Genomic DNA, 14,138 nt, shown 5'->3' with positions numbered 1-14,138 from the left:
GTTAAGCGCTTACTATGTGCTGAGCACTGTTCTAAGCACTGGGGTAGACACAGGGGAATCAGGATGTCCCAGGTGGGGCTCACAGTCTTAATCCCCATTTTACAGATGAGGTAACTGAGGCACAGAGAAGTTAAGTGACTTGCCCACAGTCACACAGCTGACAAGTGGCAGAGCTGGGATTCGAACTCATGACCTCTGACTCCAAAGCCCGTGTTCTTTCCACTGAGCTACGCTGCTTCTCTTAGAGACTGTAAACTCTAAACCCTGAGGTAGATTCAAGATAATCAGGATGGTCCCAGTCCCTATCTTACATGGGACTCAATCTATAAAAGGGAGAACAAGTATTGAATCCCCATTTTACAGATGAGGAAACTGAGGCACAGACCCATGAAGTGACATCAAGGTCAAATAACAAGTGACTTGCAGACTCAGGATTAGAATCCAGGTCCTCTGATTCCCAGTCCCATGTTCTTTCCACTAAGCCACTGGTATTTAGAAGTAGCAAGGCCTAGTGTCAAGAACACAGGCTTGGGAGCCAGAGATCATGGGTTCTAATGCTGGCTCCATCATTTGTCTGCTGTGTGACCTTGGGCAAGTCACTTAACTTCTCTGAGCCTTAGTTACCTCATCTATAAAATGGGGATTGAGACTGTGAGTCCCACATGGGGCAACCTGATTACCATGTATCTAACCCTGGTGCTTAGAACAATGCTTGGCACATAGTAAGTGCTTAACAAATATCATCATTATCATTATTATTATTATATGTTAAACACTTACTATATGCCAGGCACTGTTCTAAATGCTAGGGTAGATAAAAGGTAATCAGGTTGGACACAGTCCCTGTCGCATGTGGGCCTTACAGTCTTGATACTGCTTCAACTCCTTTCTTCAGGTTAAATATTTTAATTTCTCCAGCGCAGACTCTTTATGGGGGTTAACTAAGATGTCATCTGGAGCCACCAAGGTCCAGTGCACAGAATAGAAAAATCAATTGTATTTATTAAGAGCATATGGTGTACAGGTTATCACATCAAGTACTTGGTACAATAGATTTAGTAGACACGATCCTCTCCTCAAGAAATTTACAATTTAAAGTTAGATAGGAAAAAGATTGGAAAAAGTCAGTGTCATTTACTGAGCTCATGGGTATTGAGAAGGCTTCAGTGCTTAAGTGGTCAGGGAGGGAGGTAGAATCCAAGTTCTACTCCTGACTTGCTCCCTTGTCATTTCATTCAATCATATTTATTGTACTGTGTGTAGAGGACTGTACTAAGTGATTGGGAGAGTACAATACTACAACAGAGCCATTCTCTGCCTACAGGAACTTACAGTCTAGAGTGGGGGAGATAGTTATCAAAACAAATACATTTATAGATATGTACTTAAGTGATGTGGGGCTGGGAGGAAAGAGCAAAGGGAGCAAGTCAGGGTGACACAGAAAGGAGTGGGAGATGAAAAAAGGTGGAGCTTAGTTTGGGAAGGTCTCCTGGAGATGTGCTTTCAATAAGGCTTTGAAGTGGGGGAGAGTAATTGGCAGATTTGAGGAGAGAAGACATTCCAGGCCAGAGGTAGGACATGGGCCAGGGGTCGGCAGTGAGACAGGTGAGATCAAGGCACAGTGAAAGTGTTAGCACCAAAGGAACGAAGTGTATGGGCTGGGTTGTAGATGTAGAGAAGCAAGGTGAGGTAGGAGGGGGCAAGGTGGTGGAGTGTTTTAAAACCAATGGTGAAGAGTTTTTGTTTGATGTGGCGGTGGATGGGCAACCACTAGAGTTTTTGGAGAAGCAGGGTGACATGTCCCAAACATTTTTGTAGAAAAATGATCCAGGCAGCAGAATGAAGTATGGACTGGAGTAGGGAGAGACAGAAGGCTGGGAGGGCAACAAGAAGGCTTATGCAGTAAACCAGGAGGGATAGGATGAGTGATTGTATTTGATAATGTGGGTCTTAACTAGTCATTCAGAGAATCTGGTAAGGCTGTGAATTTAGATGATAGTATTTTCCCTTTGCCCACCTCACAAGGATGCTTTAGGGGGAATTTGGATATATTATTAAAGGTTTTACAGTCCTTAATGCAAATATATATATGTAAAGAAATATTCAATGAGCCTAGAATTGAGACAGTGCCTCAAACACAAGCCTTACTTTTGAAAAATTTCATGTTAACAGCTGCTATTGCTTGATAGTGGAATTACGTCCATTTTCTTTGTCAACTCATAGCTAGCATTTGCTGGGTTGGGGAGGGAGGCTGGAGAGAGAGAGGGGAGGATGGAGCTGAAAACAATATGCTAATCTCATTGGTGTGAAGGATTTAACTTAATTATTCTTCTTCCCTGAAACCATTCTCTGCTCTTAGTGAAAAATTTACCAGCAAAAACTGCCCATGAGGGTTGGATACAAAGGTCAAAGCATTACAATACCGAATCAGAATAGGAAGATGGTTCTAGCCACCACTGTTTATAAGCATAAGGCCAGGGTCTGGACATAATCACCATCATAGTTTGCTCAGAGGGATTTTGTGCAAATATCAGAGAGCAGACTTAGGCACTACAATTATAACTGTCAAGAGCTTGCTCTGAAAAAAAAAAACTGAAAGAAGCCAGATAGATTTTACAATTAAACCCACTTTTACAGATTGCAGCTTTTAATATAACACCCGCCCTCCCCCCACGAATTGATGAGATTCATCAGGGGTACAATGGATCCTAGTCATTGCAAGAATTAAATTAAAAAATAAGATGAGGGGTTGGGGAGAGGGGAAGCTAGATTATTAAGAGGTTCAGGTTTCTGTAAAAAAGGGTTGCACTCAGTTTTGAAGAATTATGTGGGAAGCCAAGAAACAAATGTGGTTCCATGAATTAAAATGGTATTTATTGCACATGGTACAATTTAACAGATCTAGTAGACACATATTCCCTACTCACAAGGAGTTTAAAGTCTATAATAATAATAATAATAATGATAATAGTAAGCATTAAGTGCTAACTATATGTCAGTCATTGTACTAAGCTCTGGAGTAGATAATTTTGGTATTTGTTAAGCGCTTACTATGTGCCAAGCACTCTTCTAATCAGTGGAGTAGATACAAGGTAATCAGTTTGTCCCATGTGGGGCTCAGAGTCTTAATCCTCAGGTAACTGAAGCACAGAGAAGTGCATTGCCCAATGTCACACCCTGTGTAAGTGGCAGAATTGGAATCAGAAATCAGGTTCTCTCACTCCCAAACCCATGCTCTTTCCACTAGTTCACACTACTCAAAATGATGTGTTCTCAAAGAATGCCTGTCAGAGGTAAAGATATCATATCGCGGATTGTTTCCCACCTTGTACAATCACTGACCTGCTGAATGACCTTGAGGAAATTGCCTATACCCTTGGGATTCTCATTAATAAATATAATAGCATTGTTTCCAAATGTAGGCCCTGATCTCTCTCCCTCTCTGCAGTGTCACATTTCCTCTTGACTTCAAAGTATTTTCACTTGGATATTCCCCTGTCACCTCAAACATGTCCAAAAAAGAACTTCCTATCTTCCCATCCAAACCCTGTCCTCTCCCTGATTTTCCCATCAATGTAGACAGCACCACCCCAGAGAAGCAGTTTGGTTTAGTGAAAAGAGAAAAGATTTGGGAATCAGAGGACATGGGTTCTAATCCCATCTCCACCACTTGTCAGCTGTGTGACCTTGGGCAATTCACTTAACTTCTCTGTGCCTCAGTTACCTCATCTGTAAAATGGGGATTAAAAGTGTGAGCCCCACGTGGGACAACCTGATTACCCTGTATCTAACCCAATGCTTAGAATAGTGCTTGGCACATAGTAAGTGCTTAATATCATAATTATTATTTACCATCATCCTTCCAGTCTTGCAAACCCATAACCTTGCCACTATCCTTGACTCATCTCTCTCATTCAATCCACATATTCAATCACTAAATCCTATCAGTTCAACCTTCACAACATTGCTATAGTCTGCTCATTCCTCTCCATTCAACTGCTGTTTCCATATGCTCTTTGCATACCTAAAATAACTGTCTACATTTTCTACAATTGTTTCCTCAGAGTATTTAGTTGTGCAATTTATTTACACTCAACATATTGCTTTTTATCTCCCAAACATCAGGTTGGAGACTTCATAGCTCTTATGAGTAAGTCTATAGTCCTTGGAACATGCAAGCCTACAAGTAAATTCTCTGCATCAACCATCTTACTTGAAGAGAAGCAGCATAACCTAGTGAAAAGAGAATAGTCCTGGGAGTCAGAGGACCTGGATTCTAATTCTGACTCAGCAATCTGCTTGCTGTGTGACCTTGAGCAAGTCAGTTAACTTCTCTGGGCCACAGTTTCTTCATTTGCAAAGTGTGGGTTCAATACCTCTTCTCTCTCTTAAACTAAGAGCCCTAATGGAACAGAGACTATGTCCAACCTGGTCAACTTGTACTACCCTAGCACTCAAAACAATGCAGGGCATATAGTAAGTGCTTAACACATATAATAATGATTATATTAAAAAATTTCCTCCCACTTACATTCATATCAATTCAAATGCAGTTGGAATAAAATCATCTTCCCATATATACAAGTTTGTAAAATTCCAAATCCATATCAGTTAAAAACCCTCATCATATCCTGGTGAACCATTTTTCTTGATTCAGAATTATCATGTCCTTTTCATACCAACTTCCTTTGCCATTCTCAAAAGTCTTCCTAGTATCTACTGTGCTTGCAGTCTTCCTCCCTTGCACTCCTTGTCTTTGCCAGACATCTACTATTCTAACACCACTTCTAGTGGTCACAGAAATACTCTTCAAAATGAAACCCTTGCTCCATCAACAACTGTGGCAGGAAGGGCTTGATCCCCTATCATGGAACATCCTTCTGATCCTTAACTTGAGCCACATCCAGAAACTTTAAGGCAACAATGGAGCTGGAAGGCCACAAAAGATCCTCCCACCCACGACCTGTAGTGACCCCTCTAAGGCACCAAAACAGCCTTAAGGCATCCCCTCCAGTGGCTTGGATGACAAACACCTTAATCAGATAACACAACTCCAGTAATCCTCCAGGTTACTGTCCAGAACATAAAACCATCTTGGAGCAATCGGTAGCCCAGCATGCCAAATCACTGACCTGAAATCCTCTGTGGAATGGGTCCTGATGGCATCCTCACTCTTAGCAGTGGGAGCAGGTCTTCCTCGGGTAGTGCTGGGTCCTTCCACCACATGCCACGTAATCACCATTGAAATGTCACTTCATAAAGTGGCACTGACTTATAATTCCAAAGTCAGGCAAGCTTTTAGAGATGGTGTTGGTTCAAAGTTGTAAAAGCAGAACTCTTTTTACCAGGTAGGATGAGGGCTTCTTCTTCCTCTCTCCCATGCCTTGAGTATCAGCCCCCATATCTTCCTAAGTAAGATTGACTCTCCAGTTTAGCTGAGCTATACTCCCTCATATAGCTACAACAACCAACAATGCAGCTTTTGCAGGTAAGAAAACTTCTCCTGGTCCTTTCCCCTTTCTAACCCAACTCATAGCCCTCTGCCAGAACTGCCATCCTTTGGATAAGAGATTCACCATGCTTGATTTGGGCACCTAATGAGGTTCCTTGGCTTTGACCTAGTTACACACAGACCTTACTAGGAAGAAAGCAACCAAATCAACAGGAGTGTTTGAAAGTCAGGTCTAATACACAACAAGGGCAAGACCCATTTCAGCCATAGGGAACAACAAAAATCCTCTTTTAAGCTCCTTTTTTTACCTCAAGATTTAATAGTCCAAATCAGTAATGTCAGGGACTTCTAAATGCTTTAAGTATTATTTCACTCTCTTTATAGCAAATGGTGAAAATAACTTCCTAGATATGATAACTTTCCTTACTAAGGGCTGGCTAAAATGGAGAAGGGAAAGAGAGTGAATCAGTCATATGACTTCCTAATTAAAATCACCTGCAGGTGAGCATTCCAGAGCAAAGTTGGGAATCACATGATATGACTAACATCTGAATAAGGAAGAGCAATTAAAGGTTTTGTTAGTAGTGGAGCCTCAAGTTTGTTTTTTCAATCTCACTTTTCTGCTGTAAAAGCCATTATTTCACAGATGTTGCTGGCATATCTCCACTACCTGTTCTAAATTAGTAAGTGTTACCCCAGCCTTATATGATACAGGACTACTGCATCCAGCTAACTTCCTTCTTCTAAACTATTGTGAAAGTTTCAGGAAATACATATTCTGTAAGTAATCATAGATTAGGTGTTTAATCTAATTGGAATGCAGGTGCTTTCCCTCTCCCTCTCCTTCTCCTTCTCTCTTACCTCCTTCCCCTCATTGTGGCTTTACATCTTATGCCATCTTAAAATTCCTTTGCATCCAGATTCAGAAATAATACTAGACATCTGATTTTTTGGGGGGGTAGGTAGAACTTAGTGATAAATACAAGGTGATTTTGTGATGATTAATTGGTTGTACCATCTTCCTCTCTCCTATGCCTATATTTCTTTGCTAAATTCTCAGCCGGAATCCTGAAAAACACTTTTGGGTGTATGTAGAAGCATCAGTTTCATTCCTGGTTCAATTTATTACAAATGTGTTATTTTAATTATTCATTACAAATGTGTTATTTTAATTATGGGTCCTTTCCTGTTCCAAGTGGTGGATTTATTGCAACTCCCTGCCCCTATCCAAAAAAACAGCACTTTGGAATCAGTGGGCCATTTTACCCATATGTCATATCTGTGCAAATACTGTTCTAGTTAACCAAGTTACTTTTGATTTTAACAAATATTTTAGCTAATTATAATTGTTGTATTAAAGTGCTTCCTGTATACCAAGCATTATGCTAAGTGTTGAGGTAGGTGCAGGATAATTGGACACACTCCAGGGCTAAGGTCTAAGGAGCAAGGAGAATGGGTACTTAATCCCCATTTCATCGATAGGGAAACTGAGGCAGCACAGATAAATCAAGTGACTTGCCTAAGGTCACACATAAGCATAGTGGCAGTGCTGGGGGCTGTACCCCAGGTTTCCTGACTCCCAGGCCTGTGTTCTATTCACAGGTCTACTAACCTAAACAGCTTTTGCTGTTGATCTAGTAATAAAAATTGTGGTATTTCTTAAGTGCTTCAGGTTGCATACAACTTCCTTCCCCAAATGGGACTCATTGTCTTCACTGGAGGGTGAACGGGTATTGAATCCCATTTTACAAATGAGGAAGACGAGGCATGTAGAAGTTGAATGTCTTGCCCAAGGTCACGCAGTGGGCAAATGGTGGACCCAAGATTAGAAACCAGGAGTTCTCTGACTCCAAGGTCTATGCTCTTTCCACTAGGCCACGCTGTTCTTCGTGATACCCTAAATGACACTAGATTTCCACTCTGAATGAAATAAAGGTTCCAGGAAATAATCCCATCTCTTTTTAGCATACAGCCCCTGAAAATTGAAAATGGTTTATAGCTAGAAACTCTAGAACTTAAACCAATGTAATTAGTCTTGCAAATATAAACACTATTCTATTCTAAGATTTGTTGTTGAAGCCAGAATTTAAACTGTGCTTCTGTAGGAGGGTGAAGCATCTGCAGTCTATTAGTAACTCACATCTTCTAAACACGCAGCTCACTTCCAATGTAAGAGCTGTCATTCTAGGGAGAGAAGAATGTGTCCATGGAGAACGCTCCACAAGAGAAGATGTTTTCTCCCAGTGCACTCATTTTAATTTCCAAATATCCATAATAAATTATCAGAGAATAAACACTGCAGGTGCTACAACATTTTAGGAATTTATCCTTTTTAGTGGAAAAGACTCGCCATCTGTGGGGGCTCAGGGTAGCCAGGATGAGTTTTGAGGGGCAGGACATCTGCCCTCCCAATTCAAATGCCCCCCTCTCATTCCCTAATCCCAGTACTTTCCACCCACCCACAATGACCCAGCCTTCCCTTTCTCCACTGTCCCCCTGCAACAGCAGAGTGGAGATTGTGTTAAAAAACAAAGATGGCTGAAACACAGTTCGGTCAGTTAAAAAAAAATCCTTCCTGACAGTTGGCATTGGTAAGATAGACAGTTGACTGTGAGGTGATTGGATTTCTTCTCCAGTGGCTGTCTTTATAGTCTGGGTAGTGGACGGTCCTCCAATTGCACTTCTGCATACTGAGGGACAATATTCTAAACTCAGGTGGACCTCCATTGTCCAACAAGAATAATAGTGGAATAGTTTGGGGTTCCATCCCACTACTTGAAAAGCTTCTGGCAGGACCCAATAGAGTACCACTTTTGACCCCCCATCAGTTGGTGGATTTGCACCCTATCCCTCCTCTTCTTTCTCATTGGTAATAGAAAACACTGTTACTATTGCCATTGCAGTGATCCAGCAGGAATGCCAACATTCTGGAGGTGTCCAGCACCACATGAGACCTCCCAGATCAACTTAGGAGCAGTTCACTGGCAGGTATCCCTTTGCACACCAGTCTCCCGTAGCATAGCAGCAAGACACATTCTCTAACTCTCTCTCCTTTTCTCTCCCCTTCTCTCCCTTTCTCTCTCTTTCTCTGTCTGTGTCTCTGTCTCTCTCCGTCTTTCTCTCTCTGTCTCTCTCTGTCCTCTCTCTCTGTATGTCTCTCTCTCTGTCTCATGTCCTCTCTCATTCTCTTCCTCTTCTCCCACTCCTCCACCCCCATCTCCCCCCTCCACTGTTTTCTCTCTTCTCACCCCTATCCCCCTTCTGGCTACACACCCAACACCGTGAGTTCAGTCCCCAGGAAAGTCTGGTTTTCCTTATCCCTTCAACTTTGAAAGGTTTCCAGTCAGCTTGTAAGTCCATCTTGTCATCTTTAAAGCTGGTGAGCCTGTTAGCTTCTTCAAGAATGTTAAAGAGACCATAAAGCTGATCACCCCTAGAGGACGAGTAACGACCCACACATATATTTAAAAGGCTCTCTCCTCTGCCTTCCTGGCAGCTGTGAAATATAAAAGTATCTGACAACAGAAGGAAATCTGAAAATGAATTTTATTTACATCATGCCTCAATACATCCTAAGATTTATATGACATCAGTTGTTTCTATTTCTTCCCTGAGCTCTTGGTAACTATCATGATCTTGGCTGCCCGATCCAGGTATATATTGTCCTGCCTCTCTTTTTAGTGGAAAAGACTCGCCATCTGTGGGGGCTCAGGGTAGCCAGGATGAGTTTTGAGGGGCAGGACATCTGCCCTCCCAATTCAAATGCCCTCCTCTCATTCCCTAATCCCAGTACTTTCCACCCACCCACAATGACCCAACCTTCCCTTTCTCCACTGTCCCCCTGCAATAGTCCAGATCCAGGACTATATTGTCCTGCCTCTCTGCCTGACCTCCTACAAGCAAAGCTAGAATAGAACTCTTTCTTATTCCAAATGTAGCATTTATTAACTTGAAATTTCTGATCCATCTTGCAGCTCTGGATCTATATCTCTGCTAAAACAAAAAGAAGAGGAACACCATCAATGATTGTCTTGTTCTTGTTCTTAAATTCCCAACTGGCTTCTTTATTAAATCCAGAAGTATAATACTTGGTTTCCTTAGAGTAACTGCCAGAGCTAAGAGAGATGAAGAGGCCAGGAATTATGGATGTTCTGTTATGCAGAAAATCAAAACATTCTAGATAATAAATCTTGGAGAAAGCCCCTGAATGATTTTGTTCTTTCTCTTCCTCTGTGATATCTTGTCCAAATCTACAAAAATCGGATGAGGAAAGCATATCCACTATAGGGTCACAGGTCATAGAGCATTGACCACGTCCACCAATCCGTTTGCAGGTTAGGGATTATTCCAGGGGGTGATTTGCATGGGAGGTGCTTGGTTGGATGACAAATTTGCCTGGGCAACATAACAAATCTACCAATTCCTAGTAGAAAATGTTGAAATACGACCCAACACAGCGCTGCCTCTCCTTGCTGGTCATATGACACGATCTGACTCTGGCCTTTGCAGCTGCAAAGAAGGCACAGGCATGTCCCCATTGAGATGGGCAGTGGTTACTGTACTACTCCCCAGGCTGGGGATTGTCCCTGCCATGGATTGTCCTTTTTCAAAATGAAAAGAAAACAGACATGAAGCTCCTTGTTTTTTCTTTTCCGCCTGTCCCGGGGCCGGGGACCAGGCAAAAGGTGCATGGTCTGGTGCGGAGTCTCAGGTGCTTTCCTGCTTTCCCCGCTCTGGCCGTATCTCATATTGGTTTCATTGGCCTTCAAACTCTGTTCCCCCTAATCCCCCCACTGGAGTGGCCACTCTGGACAAGGGGAACTGTGCCAACATTTGCCTTCTCCCACAAGGCCTTGCTGCCTCCTCTCTGTTCCTTGGAGGGGAGGGAGCCCCAGAATGAAAAATGGGATAGAACCACTTTGGTTTCAGAGGAAACTGTACCCATGCACATCTCCAGTGGATAGCCCACTTCCTCCATGAACAGCTCCTCCCTGATCCACAGGCCCACAGTCGGCCTGAGTCCCTTCCCTTCATGGAGCTTCACAGAAAGCACCGCCCTTCTTCTTCCTCAGCACTGCCTCCTGGTTAGAAGATCTGGCCACCTAGTAATTTAAACTATGGCAATAGGTCAGAAGCCACTAAAAAACGCTCGCTCATTTATCAGGTCATTTTGAAGCATTTCACCTGATTACTGAGCAATGCACCAACCTACCTGGGAGCTACTGGTTAGGGTCCTTTCTTCAATGCCAAGGAGAGATGCCATAGCAGCTCTGCGTCCTCCATCACGGACTGTTTCTTTCCCCTCTTGCTTTTTTCTTTTGCAAGGGGCCAAAATGATTGACCTTAATGTAAAAGTAAAGGAAATCTGTTTCTATTAAGGAACAGAGAAGCCTAGTGGAAAGAGCATGGGCCTAGGAGTCAAAGGACCTGGGTTCTAATCCTGAGTCTGTCCCTTGCCTGCTGCGTGACCTAAGGCAGGCCACTTAACTTTCCTGTGCCTCAGTTTCCTTATCCGAAGAATGGAGATAAAATATCTGTTTTCCTTCCCTCTTTTTGTAATAGTATTTGTTAAGCACTTACTATGTACCAGGGACTACACTGAGCATTGGGATAGACAAGTTAATCAAGTTGGTCACAGTTTATGTCCCACATGGGGCTCACAGTCTTAATCCCCATATTACAAATGAGGTAACTGAGACACAGAGAAATTAACTGACTTGCCCAAGGTCACAGAGCAGAATGGGACTCAGAATGTGAGTCCACATGAGACAGGAACTGTACCTAATTTGATTATCTTGTATTGTCCCAGCACTTAATGGAATGTTAAACAAATACTATTATCATTATTATTGTTAGTATCAATAAGTTGTAGTCCCTGCCTTAGATGGACACCATCATTGAACCATCTAGGGTGGACCAGTTGCCCTGTAGAGCTCCCAAAATTGTCTGTTCTACATTTCTATAATTGGGCCATGCCACCTAGAATGAAAGCTTACAGAAGACAAGTATTGACAGTCAATCAAACAGGGGTATTTGTTTAGCATTTACTGTGTACAGAGCTCTATACTCTGTACTTGAGAGAGTACAGTATAGTAGAGTTTGCAGACACTATCTCCTACCTTCAAGGAGCTTTACAATCTAGTGGGCGTATTGTGAATTATGCCTAACTCTTCAACAAATATTGAACAAATTAGATCTGCACTGCTGAGTGTGGACACACTCTCCCATACTGATCATTTTATTAATGAGAAAGTAAGATCATCTGTAAATAATAACTTCCATGAAGGGTTCCCTCCTTTTTCCCTTCCATCCTCCTCCATCTCTGAGCCCTAACAAGGGTAAAGCAGAAAGTTGTCCGATCCCCTGCAGTATTTGGGGGAGCAGTGGTAGTTTTAGATGAATCCTATGTTAATTTTTTTTATTTCACCACAGAGAAAATAGTGTGGGATTCAGTCGGCCTCAGCTAATGGGTATTTGAAGTATTAGTACAATCAAAGAACATTATTGAGTCAGACTCAAGGTAAATCCCTCTTGAGAATTTTGAGTTTGAATAGGATATCATTATTCAGTCTTAAGTAAAATGTAAATTTTAACATATGTGTCAAGCCACCATCACAACTTAGTAAACCAAAACTTAAAATATCCTCTAGATTGTAAACTCATTTTGGACATAGACTGTGTCTACCAATTCTGTTATATTGTACTCTCTAGTGCTTAGTAGAGTCTTCTGCACCCAATAAGGCCTCAATAAATACTACCTATTGATTATTTAAAGAGACTTCCTGATAAAGGGGTAAATTTTTTCATGAGTTGTAACAAGGCTTATAGAAAAGGGTCTGGAATTCAGGATGGATTGTAACTAAGTACAGTCAGATTATTTAATGTAAATTTTTTTAAAAAAAAAGATGAAATGAAGGTGTTTTTCAGAGATGCAACAAATATAAACAGTAACTGCCTCAGTTAGCTTGGGAAAGACCTAGTGAGCTCTCTAGGCCATTCTATTCCCATTGCAGAACATTACCTTAGAGCTTATTCTCCATAGTTTTAAGGTTTAATTTAGCATGACTTAGTGACAGAATGACAGCTGGCCTGAAGTTTGAATTTGTAAATTCAGTTGCAAATTAGTTTGCTTTAAATGAGATTTCAAATTAATCTCCTTAAATGTTTTAATGACTTCCTTCTGCAAAAATGGTCAGTCTCTTTTTCAGGTTCAATCAGGTCTCTGTCCCAATGTTTAATTGTTACTGGGAGAGAGGCTGCAGGACAAAAGCTGGCAAATTGCCGTCCTTCCCAGTGATCATCAATCTCTAATCTTCTTCATGAAGCTTGAGAAAAGAAGGGAGGGAAGGTTTGAATCACTTTCTGACCACCTCAGCTTTTATGTGCTTCAGGACACCCAAATTGCTCCAAAGCTGCTGTCTCACCACTGAGATGACAGTAATAAATAATAATAAACTGAAAACCAGCATTGCCTAGTGGAAAGAGCACAGGACTGGGAGTCAGAGTACCTGAGTTCTAATTCTGACTCTGCTAATTGCTTGCTCTGTGACCTTGGGTAAGAATCTTAATTTCTCTTTGCCTCAGTTGTCCCTCTTATATAGACAGTGAGCCCCATGCAGGGCAGGGACTGTGTTCATCCTAATTAACTTGTACCTATCCCAATACTTAGAACAGTATTTGATACATAGTAAGCACTTAACAAATACCATAAAAACCTTTAATAAAAGCCAAGCACTATACTAAAATACTGGAGTAGAACACATTGGACAGAGTACCTATCCCATGTTGGTCTCCACAGTTGAAGAGGGAAAGAGTACAGATATTTAATACCCATTTTCAGTTGATTAAACTGAGGCCTAGAGAAGTTAAATGACTTGCCCAGGTTTACAGAGTAGACAAGTGGCAGAGCCAAGGTAAGAACTAGGGTCTCTTGACTCCCAGGACTGTGCTCTTCCAAAAAGGCCTTGCTGCTTCCCTTAACTTGTTGTGGACCCGATCTGCACCTTTCCCAGAGTTCTTAGTCCCAAGACACCAAGGACCCAGAACAGATCTTAGGACTCTGCCATTGGATCCCAAGTTGAGCCCTGAAAAGCCCTAGATCACAGTAAGCAAGTGAGCATGCAGACCTGGGATCCTCTAGTGCATAAAAGAGAACCATCTTTTTCTGTACCTTATAATTCAGTTTTCATTGTTTTTTGTTCTGGGTGTAATAAATAATGCACATTCATTCATTCAATCATATTTATTGGGTGCTTACTGTGTGCAGAGCACTGTACTAAGTGCTTAAGAGAGTGCAATTCTACAGTAAACAGACATAGTCCCAGCCCACAGTGAATTTACAGTCTAAACAAGTGTTTGTTTTTAACCATCTATTTGATACCTTTTTAAAAGATACAAATGCAAAACAATTGTCTACCCAACCAGGCACATCAGTGAAGGTGAGGCAGCAGTCCAACAGAAGAGGAATAGGTAAGTAGATCTCCACAGCCCAACCTGAACACTGACCAACAGACATTAGCCATTGTTTGAGGAAGCTGACATGCAAGGGAACAACCCATTGAAAACAAATGAAGTGGAAAGGCTTTTTATTAATTGAGTTTATGCAAATCTTTTAGCCCAAGGCAATGAACCAAATCTGACTGCAAGGTTGTGATGTGTTCAAGCAGCTGACTTCATAGCTGGTTGG

The sequence above is a fragment of the Ornithorhynchus anatinus genome, chromosome 4 (assembly GCF_004115215.2).
Source record: "Ornithorhynchus anatinus isolate Pmale09 chromosome 4, mOrnAna1.pri.v4, whole genome shotgun sequence".
In the NCBI taxonomy this organism is placed as follows: Eukaryota; Metazoa; Chordata; class Mammalia; order Monotremata; family Ornithorhynchidae; genus Ornithorhynchus; species Ornithorhynchus anatinus.
Note: the sequence above shows the minus strand (reverse complement) of the source record.